The following is a 25,229-nucleotide window of genomic DNA, read 5'->3' as shown; positions in this document are numbered from 1 at the left end:
GTGGGCCGAGGGCCATGGGAGGACCAAGTTGCCCACCATGGTGAGCACTCCCAGAAGTCCAGGCCCAGGGACAGCGGCCCTGGCTGTAGGAGAGGGGGGCCCCAGACGGTGTCGTGGGGGCTCCCCAGATGTCCTGCACGTGGCCAGGCCCTGGAAGGTGAGTGGGGGCTTAGGGCCAACCCTCCATGCTTCCGGGGTGCCAGGGACTAGGATGCCACATGTAGGGCAGCCTGAAAGGTGGGCCAGTCAGACCCGCCCAGACAGCAGCCTGGGTCAATAAGTCATCCGTGCACAAATCCGCAGTTTCTCCAGCCTCGCCCCATGCCTGCCCCTCGGCTTGGAAGGCAGGAGCCTCATCTCCCAGCCCCCATCTTCCCACTCTCACTGGCTTCTCCCACAGGGTCCATCACCCTTCGTTGTATGGAGGGACGTATGTATCATGTGTAAGCGCCGTGAGGACAGGGCCAGCCTGCTTTGCACACCTGTAATCCCAGAGCCTGGAAGAGCACTTAGCACACGCCAATCACCAGGCAGTTGTTTCTTTCTTTCTTTCTTTCTTTATTGTGGTAAAATTTAAATAACACAATTTCATTTTACTATTTTAACCATTTCATTTTACTATTTTAACCATTTGTTAAGTGCACAGTAAGGGGCAGTAAGTACATTCATGCTGTCATGCAGACATCAGCACCATTTCCAGACCTTTCTCAGCTTCCCAAACAGAAACTCTGTCCCCATGAAACATTGACTTCCCGTTCCCCCTTCCCACCCACCAAGCGGCTTTTTGTCTCTGACTATGACCGCTCTAGGGACCTTGGGTAAGTGGAATCATAAGGTATTTGTCTTTTTGTGATGGGTTTATTTCCCCAAGCAAAGCATCCCCAAGTTTCATCATGTTGTAGCAGGTGTCAGACTCCTTCCTTTTCAAGGCTGAATCACGTTCTGTTTGCACCTACTTCATTTTGTTTATCCATTATCAATAGACAACCTGGGTTGCTTCCATGTTTAGTGACTGGGAGGAACACAGCTGATATAAACATGGGTGGGCAAACGTCTCTTGAACACCCTGCTTTCAATTCTTTTGGGTGTACTCCCCAGTGTGTAACTGCTGGATATGGTGGGTCTACATTTAACACTTTGGGTAAATTACTTTTTAATAAGTGAAGAGTCAACATGGGGGGAAAGGAAGATGTAGTTTCCAGAAGGCAAATCACTTCTGCTTCTGCTTATCAGGCAGAGAGCTGCAAAGCGTGTCGCTCTTACTTGAATGATAACCAAAAAAAAAAAAAAAAAAAAAAAACCAAAGAGAATAAGAAATGGTATGTTTTCTGGAATCCATCAGAGAGCTGAGACTGCAAAGCAGTGAAGTAACTTATTTCCAGCCAGAACTGTCCCACCTGGGGCCACGCGTGGGAAAGAGACACAGCTGCTATACCAGATGCAGGAAGAAATCCACTTGTAAAAAACTACCAAAGGCCAACTGTGGACTAGAAGGTCAGTTTGGAATTTCTGGGGCCCCAGACACACTGACTCATCACGTCTTCCCATGAGGCACCAACGGGCATTCCTGAGGACTGGGGTAGGCAGGAGACTGGCTGTCACACGTGGCCAGGCACTCTATGTTTCTTGACTACTTCTCATTTAAGAACTGCCAGCCTTAGACCCCTGGAGGAACAGGAGGGAATAGACCCATAGCCTTTCTGACATTCCCAGGCCCTTCTCTCCCAGGAAGCAAAAGCCTGAAGCTGCTGAGGGAGGGATGGTATAGCCTGTCAGCCCAGGGCACAAGAAAGATGCACGGTGGCTGAAGGAAGGATGGGGAAAAGACTGTGTTCTCTTGGGAGAGCAGCAGGAACCCATCCTGGGCCTAGGATCCTGGGTGATACCAAACAGAGGTCTCCTGCCTCTGGGAGGGAGGCAGGACTCTCCTCGCCAAGGCCCCACAGATACAGGGCAAGGTTTGGCCACCATGGGAGAGGCCCAAAGGCAGGGCCTGTCTGAACTGAGGCTCTGCCCCCTCATATGGGCACAACACAGACAACAAGCAGTAACCATCTGCTGCCCAGACAAGGTGGGGAGAGACCCACTGTGTGTGGCCCGGGCATGCAGGGTGGGATGCTGCCTGAGGACATGTCACCAGGCCCGACTCTGAGCACAAGGCCACAGTAGCCTGTTGCTAGAGGTGTAGAGGCCTGTGGTGTTCTGAAACTCTCCGCGGCAACCACAAGCCCCAAGCCCAGCCCAGTTCCTGACAAGACTGACTCAAAACCCCACCCGAACAGCCTGGCAGGAGCGGCTCACCCATTTCCAGGTAGAAACAGTAGTTACCTCAGTCTCGGCTCTCCTATACATGAATGTTCAGTATTCAATACAGAATCACGAACTTTCATTCCAAAGCAAGAGAAACCAAGCAACCCCTTCTCAAGAGATACATCAATCCACAGAATCAGACTCTGAGATGTCATAACTATCATGCAGGGACTTCAAAAGGAAAACTATGATAAAGGTTCTAAATGGGGAATGTAGCCAACAGACACAAACAGAAGTTCAGCAGAGATGCAAGGTGTAGAAAACAAACAAACAAACAAACAAACACACACAGCATCAGAGAGAACTCCTTTGATGGACTCATCAGCAGACCTGACATCTGAGTAGTGAATTGGTGAACCTGAAGGTAGGTCAGAAATTACTAAACAGAAACACAAAGAGAAAAAACAGAGCATGTCTGTGGCGAATTAATAACACTGCCAATGATATCAACTCCAGTTTGTAATCTGAGTCCCAGAAGGAGGAGAAGAAATGGGGCAGAGGGGCCCCTGAGTGGCTCAGTTGGTTAAGGATTTGCCTTCGGCTCAGGTCAGAGATCTCAGGATCCTGGGATCAAGCCCCACATTGGGCTCCCTGCTCAACAGGGAGCCTGCTCCTGCCTCTTCTTCTGCCCCTCCCCCTGCTTGTGCTCTCTCTCTCTCGAATAAATAATACAATCTTTTAAAAAAAGAAATGGGACGGAAAAAGTTTTTAAGAGATAATGGCTGAAAAATTTCCAAAATTAGTGACATATCAAATTGCAAATCCAAGAAGTCAGAGAACCCCAAATAGAGCAAAAACCAAAGTGACAGCAACAGCCAATAAACAGTCAGATAGACACATCAAATTCAAACCAGCAGCTGAAAACCAAAGATAAAGGAAAAAAATCCAAAAGAAAAAATCCTAGAGCCTGTCAAGAAAAAATACACCTACGGAGGAGCAATGACGGGATGTCGGCAGACTTCTGACCTGAGACTGTGCAGGCCGGGGGACAACGGGGTGACAAAGTGTTGGGAGTGGCAGTGGGAACACACCTCTGTCTGCCCAGAATTCCACACCCAGCAAAAATAGCTTCCACACATGAAGTTGAACTGAAGACTGAGAGAATTCACTGCCTGCAGATCTGGGTTATAAGAAACGTTTGAGATTTTCAGTCAGAGGAACATAGCAAGATGAAGAGCTCTGTGAAAAGTAAAAATGAGGATCTTTAAAAGATACATTTCTGATCTTCCTGATTTTTGATGTAGAAAGTGGGTAAAGGGAGCAGAGACCACAGAGGAGCTACCCAAGGAGGCTTGAAAAGGCTGCATGGAAAAGGCCAGGGCGTCTCCAGCCTTGAGCGCCCCCTCTACGTAGCTCCTTTTAGCCTTGAAATCGCTAAGTCACTGTTTTCTCTGCCCTGGCTGCTCTCTGGGTCACTGCTGCGAGCGCACAGGGACCATGGGGCCCCCTCAGTCCCTGAGGGAGGGCGGGGTGTGGAGGCCCCAGGAGGGGGAGAGTGGGCTGAGGCGGCAGCAGCGGACCTGCAGGGGACCCGCACCCACCGGGGTGTGCGGTTTTCCCAAGTGAGGAAGGATTCATGTTTCAAGTAAAAACAGAAGTGGGAAGAGTGGCAGGAAATCCTGACAGGCTGGGTCTCACTGGGAGAGGGAAGGAACCAGCATGCATCCAGTGGCTGGCCCGGGGAAACGCTGAACGTGTCACATATTGTAAAAGCCCCAAGTCCAGCCTTCTGGGCTGGCTGTTGGTCAGCCACAGGGTTACGTGTTATAAGCGCTGGTTTGAATGACTGCCTTCTCCCCTGCCTCAGGCCCAGCAGACCCATCCAGTCAGCGGGACCAGTGACAATCCATCCTAAACATTGTTCCCCATTCTCTGTGCCTAAAGGAAAGGAGATGGGATGTCCCTACAAAGAGGGGTTGGGGTTGCCATCTCTGGGCTGGCCAACCAGGATAGGGAAGAGCTCCCGACCTAAGAGACAAGACTCGTCAGACCCCACAGTGAGGCCATGTGGAGGGTGAGCCTCTGGTGGGCTATTCTGGGATCAGGCGCTTTCTCCTTGAAATGTTATCCCTCCAGTCTGCAAAGCCACCCCTGTCTAAAAATATCTCTAACATGCAGTTGGCCATCCATATCCTGTTTATTTATATAGAAGTGACAGCTGAAACTTTCAATAAATATTTTGAGCCCTGTCAGCAAGGGTGTGATAAGAGAATTCCCCTCAGAGCGCAGGCATTCTTCTCTTCAGCAGAACATAGTACTGACTGAAGGGCCCAAAATAATCATGAAAAATATTCTTGCCTTAACCCTCTATTTTCAGTTCTCATGTAACTGAACAATTACCCTTTATTTATTTATTTATTTATTTTTATGAGTCTTTCTATTCTGGGCCCTTAAGCAAACTTTGCTTGGCATGTTTCTGAACGCTGTGGTGGGAGCTTCCCGTATACTTGGGTCCCAAGTCAAGGGTGCCATGACTCACGGGTGTTTACTTATCGACAAGAAGGCCGATGCCCATGGATGCCCCAGACAACTTGTGGTTGGTGTTAACCCCAGCTAGCCCTGACCGGCCCTGATGTGTGGGGTATCTGAGTCTGAGCCCTGACACCCCACAGACCTGGATTCAAATCCCATCTCCACGACTTATCACGAGTGATCTTGGGGATCTCATGACCCCTATCTGAGTGAGCCCTGGCCTCCTTCTATTCTAATGAGGAGACTACCTGGCAGGGTTACAGGGCAGATCAAGTTAAATGAGGTCAAGGGCCCAACATACAGCAGGTGCCCAATAAATGCATGTTACTTCATCGCTTCCTCCCAGACAACTGGCGTGTGACTCCTGAAGTACACGCTTCTTGTTCCATCAGCTTGAGCAAACGCTGACCAGGCAACACGTGTCTCAGCCTCCAAAATCGGAGGAGGAAGTGCTTTTGGACTTAGGTTTAGCTCATCTGCCTCAGTATTTGACTCCACCTGTCCAGGATCATGTATTGTGCAGGGTTTCCAGTGGCTCTGCACCCCCCACCCCCGGGGAGGGGAGGTGGTGGCCTGGCAGCCTGAGTGCGGTTGGCCTGAGAGCCTGTCAGAGTGCCAGATGACATGGGGCAGGGAGGCTTTTGGGGAGTGGGAGAAGCCTGTGGGTGGGTGCGAGATGCAGAGCCAGATACCTGTGACGCCCCTGGTGAGAGAGCTATTCTGGAAATCCAAACAACTAATAGGCATCTGTGAAGAACTTTAACCTCACTGTTTAGGGGAAAAAAAAAAAAAAAGTGAACTCCTAGATTTAAAAATAAGACTGCACTGATGACAGTGTAGTGGAATGAGGTGGGCACTTACATCATCACTAATCGATAAAATGACATTTTTCTGGAAGGCAGTTTGGCAGTATGTGTCAATGACCTCAAAACTGGGGATACCCTCTGATCCAAGAATTCTGTTTCTAGGAATTATTCTAAAATAATACCATAAAATGCAGACGCCAGTCATGTAACGAGATGTTCACAGCAACTTTCTGATTGTGAAAAACAGCCAACAGTTGGACAGGGGTGAAGGAGACTGCTTCTAAAAGCTTCCCCTGTGCTCCTTCTCCTGGGGTTTCCCAGCCCCACCAATGGTCTCCACGGCCAGATCCAGCCGCAGCCTTTCAGGAAGGCCACCAGAGGGCGCTCCTCCTGGGCAGCTCCTCTCCATGGTCTCCTCTCCTGGGGATGCTTCTCGTGACTGCCACCTCCTCCCTTGAGCCTCTCCCCTCTGTCAGCAGCCTGACCTGTCCCCACCGAGAGGCTCCCCTGTCCTTGCTACCTACCCCGTGCGGGGAGGGGTGTCCATACTCTGCAGGCTCCTTGGCTCCTGGGCCAGCTGTGACCCTCCACACCTACATGTGAAACTCGCTTCTGTCCACATCCAGCTGTCAACACAGATGACTTCCAGGCTATCCCTGCCTCAGCCCCCTCTCCCACCACCTGGGAAACCTTGCCCAGCTCCTGAGGCGTCATGGGCTTCTCCTCACCTCCTCCAGAGTTGTCCCCTCCCTTCCTGCGTGGTTCTATCTCTAGCCCCAGGAGTAGGCAGAAGTGACTTGTCTTCGTGGGTTATTACCCACCCTCAACCATGTCCTGTCCTTCTCACTGGCTACACGCTAGCTTGGATGGCTGACATTTCTGTCTCAGGATATTTGCACATGCTGCTTGGAAGGTCTTTGCTTTCTGCTTGGAAGGCTCCTAACCCCATCTTCCCGAGGCCAACCTTTGCTCATCCCTCAATGGAAGGGCGCCAAGAGTGACATTCCCACTGTGACAGTGTTCTGAGATCTCCCCAGTGTACAGACAGCCTACATATGTCAGAAGCACGAGATGGAGTTGACCACACCTTCACGTCGGAGACTTTAACTCCCTTTCAAGGCTGAGCAGATTAAAACCCATATAATGTGAACAAACCACATTCACTGAAGCATTGTGATGTGCCTGGTCAGCAGAGAATCAATCACCTTTTCAAAGGTCACAGATTCTACTGCGGCAGCAAAGAACAAAGACAGAAGCCCACAGCGGAAACTGTACATTAGTAGTCTTTGACTACAATATTCAAAAGTAGAAATTAGTAAGAAAAGGATAAGTTAAAAAAAGTCAACTGTCCAGAAATTAAAGATGACTCCTATAATCTTGAGGTCTGAGGAGAATTTGACAATTCATTTACACACTATTAAGAAGACAATGGCAACACTATTTGTAAAAGTTAAGGGGATGAAAAAAAAAGTTAGGGGATGGCCCACAAACAATCCTGAGAAAAATCTGTTCTCCTAAACTTACTAAACAAAAACATATGAAAATACACGAAGAAAGTCTCCAAAGCAAGACAGTTTTAAAAAGAACAGCAAAGTAAATTATTCCAAAGGACAAATCATTTAAATGCATTACTAATTGTTAGAAAAAATATTTTGGGTTATTTTTAAAAATAGTAAAATAATCACCAAATTAAAATGCTGATTCTTTAGAAAAACAGTTGCAGTGAAACCAGCCATATTTCTAAATCCTATAATGTAGAAGAAAAGTAGGGGTGGGACGCCTGGGGGGCTCAGCTGGTGAAGCATCTGCCTTCTGCTCAGGGTCCTGGGATGGAGTCCCACATGCACTGGGCTCCCTGCTCAGCAGGGAACCTACTTCTGCCTCTCCCTTAGCCACTTCTCCTGCTTGTGCTTTCTCTGACAAATAAAAATAAATAAAATTAAAAAGAAATAAAGTAATTCTCTATTAACATTCCCATGTTTCTTCTCAGATTTTTTAAAGGATTTTTAAAAATTTTATTTATTCATTTGAGAGAGAGAACAAACAAGAGTACAAGCAGGGGGAGGGTCAGAGGCAGAGGGAGAAGCAGGCTTCCCGCTGAGCAGAGAGCCCAATACAGGGCTCGATCCCAGGACCCCGGGATCATGACCTGAGCCAAAGGCAGATGACTAAATGACTGAGCCATCCAGGTGCCCCTCATTGATTTCTGATTTCTGATTAAAAAGAAACAACCCTGTAAAACCACAGGGTTCCCGTCCTGGGGGCATTTTCATCACAGGCCAGGGGGACTTCATCTTCAAGTGGTCATGTCTTCTCCCTTGTGGTTTCCGCCTCTGGGGTCAGGGCTCCCACCCACAACTGGGTCGTCACGCACAGCCTTTCCTAGGCAGGACGGGGCTGGCCACCGCTGGGGCTACTTCCTTTGGTGACGCAAAACCACACAGCGTCAGGCCTGGAGTGAGCGTGCCAGGCTGGCTCATTGCTACAAAGGGCCTCGGACCCCAGAGAGACCGGGCTGGGGGGCCCAGGTGGCTAACTGAGCCCACGTGGTCTCCATCTCTGTGGGCCCCCACACAAGGGAGTCAGGAGGCCGGCCCTCCTGCCTGGAGGTAGCACAGGATGGGACATCTTTTGTTTTTCTTGATGCTGGGGGATGTCAAAGGAAGTCTGTGACCAGGCCCAGGGATAGGAGGCCTTGAGCATCTCTGCCGCCCAGGGCTGAGCCACAGCGCTCAGACAAGAAGGCTTTGGCATTAGTGTGACCATTGCATGCAAACGCGTACTGGAAAAATGCATTTTTCCAAGGTTCCTCCCATGGCGGATCTCCTTATTTTGTAGAACGGGGACCCCGGACATCCTGGCAGACCCGTGTGCCCAGGCAGCTTGGCCCATGACTCGCAGCATTCACAGGCACAGACTACAAGGTCTCTACCAACACTCGGGCCACAAAGAACCGAAACAGCTCGACAGGCTTCATACAAAACCCTGTGAGCAGCGGAGGTAACTTCACATCATGTCAGCTCCCTGGTCAACCATACCTCCCTGACCCCCGGGCCCTGGCCGAGGAAGGTGGGCAAGTGCCATTGCCTCCGAAAATGAAGAACATGAACAGAACAGAGAATAAACAGCCCCGGGAGGGTCCCAGGGAAGAGGAAGGCCCATGGAGACCGGCTGGCATTTTCACGATGGCTAGGAGGCGACAGTCCCAAGAACCACTTGCACCCCACCTGGGATGTGCGTCAGCTGATAAACAGCAGAAGGGGGTCAGGGAAGAGCTGGAAAGACCTCGCCCTGCGAGGCCACTGTGGAACACAGATGTGGGACAGCCCTCCGTGGCCGCCTCCAGCCAGTGCTCCCCCTTCCCACCCTGCTGAGCCTTTGGCTTCCCATCTCCTGGCCCGAAGAAAGCCTGGGCTCCCATCCCCAGAGACATTCCACAGGGGAAAACCGCAAGGCAGCGGTCTAGGGTCACCCCACTTCAGTCCCTATGTGTTGGCCCGGAAAGATGCTGCCTGGGGGAGGGCAGTGCCCTCTCACCCAGTACAGACAAGGTCCTGAGGGCCCTGCCCGTGGAAGTGACCCCCACACCCCCATCCCAACGGTGTGTGGGCGGTAGACACTGGGAGCCTGAACCTGGCTCCTCTCCTATGTTCTGCTTTCTGCCTGCTTCTTAAGACGCACATACGCATGACCTGCTCCATGACCCCATCCCGTGAAGAAAAGATTTCATGGTTCCTTTCCTGCAGAGGACTGGCTTTCCCCAACCTGGCTTCCACCGCAGGGTGGCAGGACAGGCCTGCGGCTCTCCTCCTGAAGCCCCCCAAACCCCCTGCCCGTGGTCTTCTAGTTCCTCTCAAGATAGGACTCAGGCCTGGTGCTTTTGGTACGCGCGCCCTTGCTGAGTCCCCTGAACCCAGGGTCTGGGGCTCAGGGTGCCCCTCTCCCGCATCCCCCATACTATCCCCTCCATCCGACTGCAGCTGCCTGTCTGCTATCTGCCTCCCCACTGGACTGGGATGTTGGGAGATGGAGTGGCTCCTCTCAGGTCCCCGTGGAATCCTGGTCCCTGTGTGGGGGCACAGTAGGGCTCAGTGCACAAGGCTGATATGCTTGTGACTCTGGGCCCCCCCAAAGGAACCATCTGGAGCCCTTATTCCCCAAACCTAGGCCAGGAGGGAGAGGTGGTAGAGGGCACAGTCCCTTCCCACCTGGGCTGTCCTGGAGCTCCTTGCCTGGATACAGGGCCTGCAGGCGGGCCCAAGGCCACTAGACCCATGTCTCAGAAGCACAGTCACTCAGTCCCTACACATAGAACTGTGTGTTCCTGTGCCAGTCCCAGAGCCCACCCTTGGGCCTGGAACCCGGAGCACACTTTGGGGGAACAACAGGAGACTCCCTGGGAACATTTTTCAGCTCTGCAACCAGGCTGGTTGGCACTACCTGGAAGCAGTGGGTGGGGGTCACATGGGAGCCGTGCAGTACATGGGGCCCTGTGTGGAATTGGGAAGAGCGCCCCCTCCTCCAGGCAGGCCATGTGGCTTCAGCCTCCATCTTGGCCAGCCGCCCTGTGAAGGATCCAACCCGCCAAGCTACAGTGTGTCTTTGGATAAGAGACTCAGTGTCTCTGAGCTGTGGTTTCTCCATCCGAGAAGACCATCACAGGGCTGAGCTGGAGACCAGGGAGCCAATGTATCCAGAGGACCTCACACCCCCAAACCCATGGGGGAAGCTCCAGTCAAGGTGACCGCTGTCTGTTGAGGGGACCCCAGTGTTTTCTGTGTTTCTGGAAGATTTAATCAGAGTTTGGTGGACAATACAGCTTTGCTGTCATACCAGACAGCTCTAGGCCCAGCCCTGGTTTCCTGAGCTTGGCCCCCATCAGGCCAGAGTATGGCTTGAACACCCTCCTCTCGGGGTCTGCAAACAGAGCAGCAGCCTGCAAACACTGGTGGGTAGGACAGTGGGCCTAAAGGGACTGGGGCACCACAGGGTACTGTGCTGGGAGATCAGGCTGTGGGGACCCGAGGCCACAGAGACACAGAAGGTGGTGGGGCAGCTCTCCAGCCGCCCTGCTGGGGTCGGGCTGTGGGTTCCTGCTGGGAGCACATGCTGCCTGGCCCTGGGGTCAGGCCAAGCCCAGTCTTGGTCCCCTGGACGAGGGACACCCTGAAACTAAGGAGGTCACATGGAGCCATCCAGGGAGCTGTGGGCATACAGAAAGGGGACCCACTTAGGTTGGGGTGTCAACCACACGCCTCCCCGCAGCTAAGGGCAACAGTCCCCACCCAGGACTGCAGATGCCCTGGCTCTCTGCCCTCCACAGGTTAGGAGATCCTAGGACACATTCCCATAGAATATGGGAAGTTACTCCTTGAACCAGCGTTCCAAACCTCTTCTTACAAAGTGAGCTGCGGAGGTGGCCCATGTGGGTGACCCTGGATGACAGTGAAGGGGACGCCCAGGGGTCTGACCCATGTCTGCTTGGCTCCTCCATGCACGTAGCTTCCTCCCCTGCTTGGCCTCAGAAGCCCCTTTTGGGGAGGAGGCACCCAAATGGGGCCCGGCCTCATTTGTCTTGCTCCACGACTCCTGCCCCTGGCTCTGTGCCCGACAGCTTCTGGAGCCTCTGCTCACACTGGGAGGAAGCAGAGGTTTCTAAATCCATTCCTGGCCCCATGAGCAGTCTGTGCCGGCAGCAGACACAGCGCCCAGGATGCTGCCCAACCAGGCTCCCCAGGGAGAGGGCCTGCTGGGCGGGCGAGGGCACAATGACTTTTCTGAGAACAGGCTGGGGCAGGAACCAGGCTCCTGGGATCTGGAGCTCAGGGCGATGAAACTGCACTTGTAAAATCCAGCAGGCATCTGAGAAGCCGGGGAACTGTGGCTGATCACCAAGCTCACCAAGCTGTGCCTGCTGTCACACAGGCATCGATGTGAGCCCCTCCCACCCTTGTCCTCGCTGGGACCCCTGTGGAGATCTGGGACCCCCATGCAGACACCAGGTCTAGGAAGGTGAAGCCACCACTCCCACCCTTGCTGGGATGTGGGTGTCCATGAGTCTGTGTCCCAGGATTAGGTGGATGGTGGGGTGCTATGTTTGGACACTGACACCCCAGGACATTATCCTTGTGAAGTTACGCAGGCCATGGGAGGGAAGGGCTTTTCCCTGGAGCCCATCCTTGTCCCATTGCTCTCTGCCCGTCCCGCCCTGGAGCCCCTTTATCTCTGTGATGCCACTTTCAGCTAGGACCCCACTCCGCCCATCCCCGCAGGGACACCTGTCCTGCCCTCCCGCCATGTCCCACCATTTGTGGCCTCCTCGTCCAAGTGGCCCCTGCCACCCGTGCCCTCACTGTCCCAGTCTTAGTACATTCGGAGTTTGGGGCGACACCAAATACAGGGGGAAGGGCAGGGCCATGGAATATTCCACACCACGGTATCTGGCCTGGCGGTGAGACCGAGCACTGAGCTGTTGTGCTTTCAGCTGTCAAGGGGACGTAGCAGTCCCCAGCTAACAGCAAGTTGGGGAAACCTGCTCTGAGCTGGACACTCCCTGAACACATGGCACCTGGCCACTGGGGACCCCATAGCTGTTGGGGAGCCTCTGCCTCTGGCCTAGAATTCCTGTGAGGCCAGGCACCAACTGTCTCCCCAGAACTGGCCTGGAGGGAGTGTGCCTGAGGGAAGGAAGGAACAATCCTCTTCCTCCTGACTCTGCTGAGATCTGCCAGCACCGAGACCCTCACCTGTGGACCCTCCATCTACTCCCAGGGCTCACCCTGAGGGAGAAAGAGGGGCTCCCCAGCAGCCACCATGTGGCAGGTGCTGAAGCCTAAACCCATGGGGGTGCAGCCCCAGGAGGGGTTGAAGGTCCTGCCCCTGGGTCCCCATCAGCCACAGCATGGACCCACCCCCTGTGGGGTCTGCAGCAGAGGCTAGCACTTAAATATCCGGTTCTGAACTCCTTCATGGTACCTGAGCGCCCCCACCTAACTTTTTTTTTCTTTTTAAGATTTTATTTATTTATTTATTTATTTGACACAGAGAGAGATCATAAGTAGGCAGAGAGGCAGGCAGAGAGAGAGAGGAGGAAACAGGCTCCCTGCCAAGCAGAGAGCCCGATGCGGGGCTTGATCCCAGGACCTTGAGATCATGACCTGAGCCGAAGGCAGAGGCTTAACCCACTGAGCCACCCAGGCGCCCCTCTCACTTAACTTTTTAAGGAGGAATCACAACTGGGACTTGGTAAGAGCAGCCACCAGCGGCCCCTGGCCTGCCAACGCTCTGTCCCACCTCCCGGCGAGCGTGTGCTCTTCCAAGCTGGGAGGCTGAGGCTGCCCACAGCGAGACAGAAGCTTCCAGCCATCCTCCATGCTTCTCTGTGATTGGGAATCAGCCTGGGACAAGTGTGCACCTGGAGCAGCCCCAGCAGCCCAGGAGGATGGGAACACAGAGACATCAAGATCACAAGGACCTGCAGGCCCACCTGGCTTTCTGGAGGGGGTCCTGAAGCCCCCCAGTGGCACCAGAACAAGCTGGTCCTGGTCCAAGGAGGGGAGTCAGGCGCTGGTCTGAGGGTCAGTCCAGGGCCTGAGGGTCTGTGTTGGACGCTGCCCAAAGGATCCCCGAAGGCAGTCCCTAAACAGTCATGGGGCTCAGGGCCTGCCTCCTGCCCACCCCACGTCTTCACAGTCCCTTCCCAGTCCCTGCCTCTAGCAACTTGCAAGCAACCCCCCTCCCCCAACCCTGGAAAGCAGAGGTCATGCTTACAAGATAAGAAACCATCTCTCTGCCTTCTCTGATGACATGATAAAAACCCAGAGACAATGGAACGCCCGCTACACCAACTTCAGAAAACCGGGCTGTTCATCACACTGTATTACCTGCCAAGCTGTCACTCCTGGAGAAAGGCAGCTTTTTAAAGCGCCCTAGAAAATTTTTGCTTTTGAGAACATATTAATCATACAGCTTATTCCTAGGATTTACTTTGAATAATTGCCGGAATCTAAAAGGCGCGAGTGAAAGCGAACAATGAGTTAAAAATAGTAAGACATGCTTGAGTTAACAGCCTATTTGCAAAGATGAGTAGCCACGAGCTGGATCAGACCAAGGGTTATTACTGACAAAAGTCAGAACCATGCAGGGTGAAAAATAAAAACAAAATAGAAGACAGAAAGACAAAGAAAATACTAGAACATTAACCCAAATCAATGAGGGGAGAGAGAGAGAAAGACAGAGAGACAGAGACATAAAGCAAAAGTCCAGGAATCCAAAAACCCAGAGACTCGGGCTGGGGGGCGGGGGGAGTCTTCTACCGTGTGGTGGTGGCGGGGAAAGGCCAGGGTATGCGGTCTGACCCTGTAAGAAAACCAACACAGAAATCAGAGCATCTGTGTTTCACATTTCACGGCTGATTGAGTGAAAAGAAGTTTTCCGACAGCCTCATCAGAAAGATAAAAGAAAAGACATCACGTTTCAACAATGGGAAGAAAAAAAGAAATCAGCGTAACGTAAAAAATCAAGACAAAAAAAGGAGCACCTGAAGGCTGAACAGAAAGGACAAATACAAGGTCATTTCTCAGTTATGAGGTTCACTGCTCTCCCTGCGGAAGCACAAAATCCAGCAATATGCTGTTCGCAAGACACACCAGAAGAGGAAGAGGAGGTGTGAGTAAGCTTCAAGGGGCTGCAGACTGGCGTTTCAGTGCTAACACCAGGCCGAGATTAACACAGGCAAAAACCATCCCACGTGGCAAGAGTCGTACCCTTACTTCACGGTCGATGTCAGCAGCATAACCGTGCAGCATCTAAATGCTATAGTAACAGAGCAGGATCTATGCGTGCACACCTGCTGGGAGAACGACGCAGAAACCATGCCAGTTTGGCCAGGACTGAAGAATCCACTGCTCATTATCAAGCACACAGGAAGTTCAGGAACACGGAAGGAGCTGGGTAGGACAACAGTGCGGAGTCTGTTGCTGTTTCAGTGGGAATGAAACAGAATGAGCAGAATATGGTTCGTTTTCAAGGGCTGGCGGGGGGTTTACACAAGGTCGTCATGTGCAGGATCTCAAGAAAATCTCAACAAAAATATGGAAGCAGGAACTATTTGCTCTCTGTTTTCTTATTCTGTCAAGAGAAGAAGAGAGTAAGAACCAAACAGAAATACAACATTTGAGAATGAAAATGTACTTGTCTACGGAAAAAACTGTCTGATACGACGAAAACACAGACATCTCAAAACCAGCGGAAAGTGGCAAAGGAGTTCCAGAAGGAGAAACCACATGGCCTCATTAGGTTCAAAAAAAGGTGAGAAAAAATGATGATGCAATAAGCATCAAAATTCTATCTCGTGAAAGAAGCAAAAAAAAAAAAAAAATTTTTTGGGGGGGGGAAGCGAAAAAGAGGGAAAAGCAAATGAAAGTTAAAGCCAAAAAATTTTTAAAAGACATTGCTATCTAAAATCTAGCCCATTTTCTAAAGACCTTTAAGAATGGGCACAATGAATAAAAAAGTGGGCCTTATATATACACAATGGAATACTATGCAGCCATCAAAAGAAATGAAATCTTGCCATTTGCGACGACGTGGATGGAACTAGAGGGTATCACGCTTAGCGAAATTAGTCAATCAGAGAAAGACAACTATCATATGATCTCCCTGATGTGAGGAAGTGGAGATGCAACATGGGGGGTTAAGGGGGTAGGAGAAGAATGAATGAAAAAAGATGGGATTGGGAGGGAGACAAACCATAAGTGACTCTTAATCTCACAAAACAAACTGAGGGTTGCTGGAGGGAGGGGGGTTGGGAGGGGGGGTGAGGTTATGGACATTGGGGAGGGAATGTGCTATGGTGAGTGCTGTGAAGTGTGTAAACCTGGCGATTCACAGACCTGTACCCCTGGGGAAAAAAAATATATGTTTATAAAAAAAAAAAAAAGTGGGCCTTGCCATCTGCCTCTGCTGACCCAGGTGACCTCTATACAGAGAACACAAAGGACGAGAAAAACACAAAGATTAAACAAAATTTTGAATATAGAAGATCTGAAACATTTAAGGGGATGATATGTGTCATTATGTTCCAGGGAGGAATGCGAAGAATACAGACCCAATAAACACTGATGAAATAACAAACGTGAAACAAAAACAGCCCAAATCGAGCAACAGTGAAACTAGAAAAAGAAATCCTCCCCACCCCCCAACGCAGATCTGATGGTTTTAGTGATGAATTCATTCACATTTGCAAGGGATGAATAATTATCACGTCAGATAAATTATTTCCCCCTCTTGACCCCAAGAGTCAGCTGAGCACATATATTCCATGAGGCAACGATGACCCTAACCCTAGAACTTCCGGGAAACTTGTATGGAGGGAAAGGAGGAGATGTTAAAGAAGTGAATACTCTTATACTCATTTTCCTGGGGAGGAAACAGAGGCCTGCGGCAGGTAGGCAGGGACGGAATCAGCAGGGTTCCTGAACGGCCGGTCCCATTTGAGTTCTCTGCCCTGTCCACTGTGCGAGTTCTGTACTAACTGCTGAGACAACATCTGAAGGTAACAGCCAATGAGGCCAAGTAGGCCTGCTGCCATTCTTCAGGACGCGGGGGCCAAAGACGCTCGCCGTGGGAAGATCCCTGCGAGCAGATGGCTCTTCTCTAGTGGACTGCTTGGTGACGGCCCTGTCAATTAGCATCTTAGTACGACCTCTGATGGAACTTGGCAGAATGGTTTTTTTTTTTTTTTTCAAAGATTTTGTTTATTTATTTGACAGACAGAGATCACAAGTAGGCTGAGAAGCAGGCTGAGAGAGAGGAGGAAGCAGGCGCCCCGCTGAGCAGAGAGCCCGATGCGGGGCTCAATCCCAGGACCCTGGGATCACGACCTGAGCTGAAGGCAGAGGCTTTAACCCACTGAGCCACCCAGGCGCCCCTGCAGAATGGTTTTTTAGTCTTTTGGAAAAACAGGCAGAACATCTATCAAAGAAAGCAAAACGTAATGTAAAATGCAATGAGAATGCACACACTAAAAGCGAATGAGATCGTCTAAACTGTAGAAAATATTACAGAGCACGGTGATGGGAAGTGAGGGTATGGCCCCAAGCCATAAATAAAAATCAACTGATGTGATCTTAATCCACACACGAATGTGTTATGTTTTAAGCTAAGCATTACCAAACAGAGGTAAGAAATACTATTTAACAAATGATGTTAGCATCATCAAAGCAGGAAGGAAATAAATTTTAATTCAGGTCTTAATGTAAACTACTCACTGTGTTAGGAAGGAGAAATGTTATTTCAAAACACGTGACAACTAAATAGAAACAGAACATAACATTGTGGCCATAGGACTCCCTCCAAATTTCAACAATTGGATTTCCAGAACAGATAGGACAGTGGCCAAGTCACAGACCTCTGAGGAGTGAGTCAGGGCATACACGTAAGCAGAATAATTAATATATCACACACGGGACACGAACAGCACCGCAGTAAACACAGGGACATGTGAAAAGAAAATATGTAGAACAAAACAACAACTAGCTAACTTCTACCACGTTCAGGAGTCTGTAAAATAAGGTTAATAAAAGTCCCAGTGACTCAGAAGATAAAGTAACTAAAGTTATGCTCAAATACTTTGCACTTGAGAAGAAACAAACTGCAGAGAACTTCAGAAGAACAGTTCCCCTTCCCGACAGCCGAAGGCAGGCACAACAGATGAGAGAAGGCTCATTTGAAACCTGCAAAACCAGGATCTCTACAAACTCAATACTCAGGGACATGTGAGGAAATAAATAGTTTCGTGTGTTGCTGGTAATAAAAATTCGTATAATTCTTTAAAAGGGCAACTGGGAGGGCAGCTCTTTCTGTCCATGTGTCCCATGCTTTAATAAAACCACCTCTTTGCACCAAAATAAATGAAATGAAATGAAATAAATAAAATAAAATGGTAACTGGGCAAAACTTATCAAGAACCACAGAATGGGTGCACCTGGGTGGCTCAGTCCACTAAGCATCTGCCTCTGGCTCAGGTCATGATCCCAGGGTCCTGGAATCGAGTCCCGAATCAGGGTCCTTGCTCAGTGGGGAGCCTGCTTCTCCCTCCGCCTCTACTGCTCCCCCTGCTTGTGCTCCCTCTCTCTCAAATAAATAAATAGAATCTTTTAAAAAACCTACAGAATGTTCATGGCACGGGCTGTATTAAGTCCATTTGCAAGAATTCTTAAAGAAATTAGTCAATAAAAGAAGTAAGGCTGCATGTAGAGAAGCTCTCAGAGCTGCATCATTTATAACAGTAAAAACCTGGAAATGGCCCAACATAACAGGATTGAGAAAATCAGGATGTTAACTTGGCCTTCCTGGTACTAACCTAGGCTGCGTCCAGCTGGCCCCAGGCATCGAAGGTAAACTCCCCTCCTACTACTCGAAAGGAGTGTATTTTTAAGAAAGTGGGTTCTCCGTTTTTTGTTTTTGTTTTTGTTTTTTTGGCTCAGAGAAGTGGGAATGCAGACCTAAAAGGCACCTGAGCGTGTCCGGCAGGGCACCCTGTAAGCCAGCGTCCAGGGCTGAAGTCCTGTGAGCCACTGGGGGAGAAAGCGGTCTTCAAAATAAACGCGGGGAAGGTGGTTGGCCACCCCATGCCACAGCTCCCCGGGGCCCTGCCAGTGGATGGAATGTCGCTGGGCCCAAGCGCGCTCGAAAGACGGCCACCAACAGAATGACGGATGAACAGAGTGGTCCTGGGAGACCCTGGGGGCAGGAGCAGGGCTGGGCTGAAGGTTATCAGTGGTGGGAGGGGGCAGCTGCTGCAAACCCCTCCCCGCCCTGCCACACCCACTGGTCCTCCCCACTTCATGCTCCCTGCCCCTCCCAGGTGCACACAACCCTGGGGGGGCTGCCCTAGAGCAGGCTCAGGGGAGCCCTTTGTGAGCCAGCCTTCGCCCCTCCCTGACAGCAAACTCCTGTGCTCACAGCCTGGACATCTCTGAGGCCTTCCTGGGGGGGGGGGGGGGTGCGGGGAGTCACAGCAGCCTCTCCAAGGCGGGAGCGGAAGGCACATTGCCACAAGGCCCCATCACTAGGATCTGTCCCACCTGCCTGCTCTTGTGGCCCCAGCCAGGACCTGCTCAGTGTCGCCCCATGGCTGACCTCCTACACTGTGACTTCATCCCCAGACCAAGGAGGTGGGGAAGAGGGCAGTGCATCCCGTGATGGAAACAGATGTCAAAGCAGGCTTGGTGCTACGTGGTCACTGCCGTGTATGGGGAAGCATCCGTGCCCTCTGTTGCTGTCAGCGGACAGGATGGGAGGTCGAGGATGAGGCGGTGGACCAGGGACATGGAGGAACGAGGACCAGTGGTCCTCCTCGATGGCTCCCAGCATCCCCCCGCCACACAGGACTGCTAGGTTTCTGGCCTCTGTAGACACACGTTTTGGGAGCTTTTTCAAGGAGGGAGTGGGGTTCTTCCTCCCTACTCCCTAAAAGCTTCCAGTCCAGCAGGTGGCCATCCATAGACCCTCTGTGATCATCTGAGAACCACCCCCGCCGGAGCAGGCACACAGATGAGGCAACCCCAGCCCGACATGCTACTGCTGCCCCTGAGGGATTCCCACCCCCAACACGAAGAGAGTAGCTCTGCCTGCTGGGGCACAGCCAGAGGGCTACCTTGTGGGGGAGCGAAGACACAGTGGGGGCAGGGTGGGGCTGGGAGCCACGGTCGGAGGCTCTCCCCGAGGGGGTCCCTAGACTCTTTCCCACAACTGTCTGCCCAGGGCTGGCTCTAGGTGCACGTTGGGGGAAAGTGGATTTCCAGAACCTTCTGCCCCCCCCCCCCCCCCGCTTACCTGTGAACACAGATCTAGGTGCACAAAGCCTGAGACAACTCCTTCCTTCATTCCTCAGCCTGCCACGCTCCCCCGTGGTTGGTCCCATTGCCCCAGCCTCCATCTGCTACCACAGGTCGGCTGTGGCAGAGCTCCTGATACAGGGTGGATGGGCCCAGCTGGCCTTGACCTCGCCGCCTGCATGGACACCTGCTCACAACAGCAACCCCCCCCCCACCCCGTTGCTGCTGTGGGGTCCTGGTGGTGCGTGTGGTACACTTCTCCTCAAGATGCCACCTCGGTGCTGACTTTCAGAAGCTGGGTTCGAGAGGGTGGAGGAAAAGGGCCCCCCTTTCCTCTGCCCGCCCACCGAACTCTGAGTCCCACAATGCCTCTCTGTCACAGCCTCGGCCTAACAAACTCCAGAGGTGGCTGCTGGGAGCTCCAGGTCCAGCTCAGGGGTCCTTCCTCTCTGCGGACCCCAGCAGCGGAAGAACGCCCCCCCTCCATGGCTGCATACCTGGAGCACTGGAGGGGGAGCCTAGATGCGTGGAGAGCTGTGGAGGACCACCGCAGACACCCTCACCCAAGGGTACCCACCCTGGTGCTGGAAGGCGGTGTCCACACCTTTCCCACAGGGCTGGAGCCCGGCAATGAGGCCCCGGGGCTGGGGCGCAGGAGGAATGGCCTCGGCAGAAGGAGCCTGGCTCCAAAGGCAGGCTGGGTCACCTTCCTGGGACAGCCCCTCTCCTCCCTGAAGGCCTCCAGAGGTCAGGATCCCTGTGCGCCTGGGCTCTGCAGACACCAGAAGGGCTCCCCCCAAGCCAGGTGGGCAGAGGGGCAGGGGGTGGACACCTGTGCCGGCGCCTGCTGACGAGCTGGCGGGCTGAGCCCTCTGGAGCATGGCGCAGGTTCCCGAGGCAGAGGCCTTGCAGCAGAGACCCACCACGGCGCTGAAGCCAGCCCTGGAGCCAGCCACGCTCACAGCCTGATGGGCATCCCATGCCAGGTGGCCTGCAGGCTCCAGAGAACGGCGTGGAGGACCCTGGACATGCTCCAACCCGAGGTCTCGGCCACACAGCCCGGTGCAGCCAGAGTCCCTGGAGGACACAGCCACTGTCCTGGGGAGACCTCTGCACCTGGAGAAAGATGCCTCCCTTTCAGTTCCTGTTGGGATTCCTAAGAAGAGCAGCTGCTCCGGTCTGCTGCCCCGCCCGAAGAACTCCCTGACTTGACTCTGAAGGGAGACACAGAAGAAGGCTCCTTGTGCAGCAGAGAGCAGACCCCGAGGGGGGCCAAGGTGCCCTGTTCTGGTCAGCAGTCCCTGGGGAACGGGAGCTTGGGGCCTGTGCTCCTGGATGAGGACACAGCACGGCAGCCTGTCCCCTAGAACCCCACTCTGTGTCCTTCCCTTGACACACCAGGCTGCCCCCCACTTCCCAGGGTGGGAGAGCCCTCCTCAGAATTGGGGTGCTCTTTGGTCTGGGCTGGAGGGCTCGCCACACCCTGCACAGGGTCTGCACACAGTAAGGGACTGCAGGGAGGCGGACCAGGCCAGGGAGACCGTGTTAGGGAGCTGCCAGGCACTGAGCAGGACCCGGTCAGCAGCGACAACCCTAGAAGCTTCCAGACAGAGACAGGAGGGGTGTGAAGGTGAAGTTGGGTTCTCTGATGGCTGGTCATGGAAGGTGGGGACCCCTCTGACATCTTCCCCTGTCCAAGGTGACACCTGGGAGCCAGTGACGGGGAGGGAAGGAAGTGGCAGTGGCAGCAGTGCCTCCTGAAGCCCCCCAGCATTTTCTGTGTTGGGGAGGAGATCCATATGCAGGTAAATCAAACTGCTTGAGTTCCTCACATTCAAGATTCTTCTCCTTATCTGTTCTGCTCTTTCTCTCCCTCCCCAAAACCTGCAGGAACATCTCTGGAGATGAGAGTTTCTGATGACACATTTTCCCATGTTCTCTGTAGCTCCCTAAATTAGATTATATTCCCAGTTAATACATTGAATGACCTTTCATTTCCACTAGCACGCCAGGCCTGCTGTTTAACAAGCTAACCCCTGGGGAATCATGGCTGGGCCTGGAGCCTGGGGGGTGGGGTGGGGGAGGGGGCAGGGCAGTCTGTCCTGCTGAGTGCATCTGCGCTGAGGAGACCTGGAACCAGGACAGGTCAGAAACCGGGGAAATCTGAGAAATCCAAGGCATCCCTAGACAAGAAAGGACTCAGGAGCAGCCCCCAAGCCACCCTCAGATGAAGAGAAGGGTCAGGGTCCAAGGCCATGGACTAATTGAAATGCAGAAACATGCTGGACAGCTAAGGTCCTAGGATAAGCTCCCTTACAACTCTTGAAATGCAAAAACAAAGAGACCCACAGTCCCAGAGCAGGTCATTGTCCTCTTGCTGAAACACGACCCAAATGCTCCTGTTAGCCCTCTGCTTTCTTTCCAGGGCTCTCTCTCTGAGCAGTGATGCATGGTGCTGAAACACGGCCCAAATGCTCTTGTTAGCCCTCTGCTTTCTCTCCAGGGCTCTCTCTCTGAGCAGTGATGCACGGTGCTGCTGAGAAGTACTTTGGAAAGAACCCAATGTTTCCATCCAGTGTCCTAAGGGAAGCAGGGCAAATGAGGGCCCCCCTCTCGGTCTGCCGTGACGCAGGAGGTGGCACTGCGAGCCTGGGGGCCAGAGGGCCAGAGGGCATGAGCAGGCCCCCATGTGCTCCACAGAGGATTTTGTCCCCATCTCCTCCAGAGCATGCATCCTAAGGAAGGCTGGTGGGCTCTCATTTGTCACTTGGGAGGAGGGAAGTCTCCTCTGCCATGCAGCTGTTTTAAATCTTCTGACTTCAGAGCAGGATCCAGAACATCCCTCGGCCATGTTGAAGCCACCTGTAGGCCCAGCCCAGTTGCTAGGACAGCCATCACCTCGAGCAGCAGGCATTGGGGACCTCTGGCCTTGAACTCCCTTTGGATTTCTCCACCCACAGCATTAGCCTGGGTCTCGATCCCAGGCCCCAGTGAGTTCCCAGGTCTGCTCTCGGGGCACTGACTGCAGCCCAGCAACAGGCCCTGGCTGCACTTGGTTCAGGGAGGGGGTCTGTCTCAGTACCTGCACCCTTTGTCAGACCCCTGCCCTGTCTGCTATTCCCTGGCCCCACTGCCCCTACTGCTCCAGGGGACTCTGGAAAGTCTGCTTTTGGCCTGAATACCAGGCTTGGTAGCCCACTGCATGCGGGCCCCACCAGGCCCCCTGGACATTGGCGGCAGCCGAGACGGCCACTGAAGGCCATCAACCACCTCCCTGGGATGTCCCCACACCTCCCCAGAGAATCAGGAGGGAGCCATCTTGTACCCCTGGGGAGTGTCATGAGTTGAGACTCTGGACCCAAAGAGACCTTGTGAGCTGTGCCCTTGGGCAGATAAGGCAGGGATTATGACTGTCCTACCATCTCCTGAGGTTGCCGCTTACTTACACAAGATGACAGAGGCTGAGGGATTGGCACAATGCTGAGCTCACAGTAGGTGCTTAATAAGTGCTAGCTGTAATAACGAACTCTTTTCTTGAAATGGTGTGAGTGATAAGTAAGCCTTGGGTAGGCAGTGAAGACCAACTGTCCTGGAGGAGAATTCAGGCTGTAGATGGAGGTAATAGGAGAAGGCTTGAAACACGGAGTGTCGATGAAGGTGTGGGCAAAGTGTGGAGGGAGATGACATAGGACAAAGGGCCATCACAACCCACGGGGGGCAGAGATGGGCTCAGGAATGAACAGGACAACCGGGCAGCTCATTGGGAAGAAGACAAAGCGTGCTTCCTGGAGTGCCGCCCATCAGAATGAAGCCCAGAGGCACCAGCGACAGAGATGTGTCCCCAAAACCACACGGACTTGAGGGGAAAGCAGGGGTGGATCCTCTGGAACCCCGGCGTGGGGAGAGGCCATGCGGCTGTGACTCGGATCCGGGGGATGACACGCTGATATGCACGGCTATGTGAAAACGAGGTTATGTGGCAGCAGGAATGCCAGAAAGGAAGTCAAAAGACAGTGCTTGAGTTGGGAGAGAACTTCTCAGGTGCGGCAGACAAGGGTCTGAATTCACCTCTATGGGGCACCCAGCTGGTGTAGTCAGTGGACAGGGCCGTGACTTTTGGTCTCGGGGCTGTAAGTTCTAGCCCCATGTAGAGGGTAGAGATTACTTAAAAATAAAATCTTAGGGGAAAAAAAAATAAAAACCTCTTTAAAAAGGATCAGAAGCCTGACCAGAAAAGGGGGAAAGACACAAACAAACATTCACAGAAAAGAGAACAGAAGAGGAACTTGTCGCTGGAGAAACCCAAAACAACATACCAGGGAGACGCTGTTTCTGGCTGAGCAGGCAATGAGGACTCAAGCCTGACAGTGGGGTGTGCGGGCGGGTGGTGGGAAATGGCTCCCTCATGTTGCGGGTGGGGCTGCCCACCCCTGGTCCTCCTGGAGGGCAACAAGGCGTGCTCAGCACGGCATGCTCCTACCTCGCACCCGGGAGCCCTGCACCCAGGGCATCACCGCAGGGACGCAGATGCCACAACATGAGCACGACCATGCACACACACACGTCATTCCCTTCAACACTCCCTGAAATTCGGAAATACTAGGAAAACCAAATGCCTCCTGCTGGGAAAGTGCTTGGAAAATTATGCACAGAGCAATGTTATTCAGCCGCAAAAATGCGTGCTGCAGCTCTCTATGCACTGATTAGAATGGATTTCCAGCATAGACCGGTAGGTGAAAACAAAATGCCGAAAGAATATCTAAATAAAGGGCTAGTATCCAAGACCTACAAAGAACTTATGAAGCTCAATACCCAGAAAACAAATAACCCAATCAAGAAACGGGCAACAGACATGAACAGACATTTCTCCAAAGACATACACATGGCCGACAGACCCATGAAAAAATGCTCAACATCACTGGGCATCAGAGAAATATAAATTAAAAGCACACTGAGATACCACCTCACACCCATCAGAATAGCTAGAATTAACAACTTGGGAAGCCACAGATGTTGGTGAGGATGCGGAGAAAGGGAACCCCCTTACACTGTTGCTGGGAATGCAAGCTGGTACAGCCACTCTGGAAAACAGTATGGAGTTTCCTCAAAAAGTTGAAAATAGAGCTACTCTATAACCTGGCAATTTTAAAAAAAAATTATTTATTTATTTGACAGACAAGGATCACAAGTAGGCAGAGACAGACAGACAGGGAGAGAGGAGGAAGCAGGCTCCCTGCTGAGCAGAGAGCCTGATGTGGGGCTTGATCTCAGGACCCTGGGATCATGACCTGAGCCAAAGGCAGAGGCTTAACCCACTGACCCACCCAGGCGCCCCTGACCCAGCAATTGTAATACTAGGTATTTAAACAAAGGGTACAAAAATGCTGATCTGAAGGGGCCCCCTGCACCCCAATGTTTATAGCAGAATGTCCACGATAACCAAATTATGGAAAGAGCCCAGACGTCCATTGACAGATAAATGGATAAAGGAGAGGTAGTGTGCATATGTATGAACACGCGCGCGCGCGCGCACACACACACACACACACACACACACAGGAATATTACTCAGCCTTCAAGAAGAATGAAATCTTGCCATTTACAATGACATGGATGCAGCTAGAAAGTATTATGCTGAGTGAAATAAATCAGTTGGTGAAAGACAAATACCATATGATCTCATTCATATGTGGAATTTAAGAAACAAAACAGGATGAGCGTAGAGGAAGGGAAGGAAAAATAAGAGGAAAAAAGAGAGGGAGGGAAACCATAAAAGACTCTTAACTATAGGAAACAAACA

General features: G+C 52.3%; 1 protein-coding gene across 1 annotated transcript in view; it reads right to left on the bottom strand.

The window, feature by feature from the left end:
• The window catches only part of RAMP1 (receptor activity modifying protein 1), a 40,972-nt gene that overhangs the window by 619 nt on the left and 15,124 nt on the right, over positions 1 to 25,229 (bottom strand). The window lies entirely within an intron of this gene.

The sequence above is a fragment of the Lontra canadensis genome, unplaced genomic scaffold (genome assembly GCF_010015895.1).
Source record: "Lontra canadensis isolate GAN:19392208 unplaced genomic scaffold, GSC_riverotter_1.0 scaffold13, whole genome shotgun sequence".
In the NCBI taxonomy this organism is placed as follows: Eukaryota; Metazoa; Chordata; class Mammalia; order Carnivora; family Mustelidae; genus Lontra; species Lontra canadensis.
This window is presented reverse-complemented; position numbering and strand designations above follow the sequence as displayed.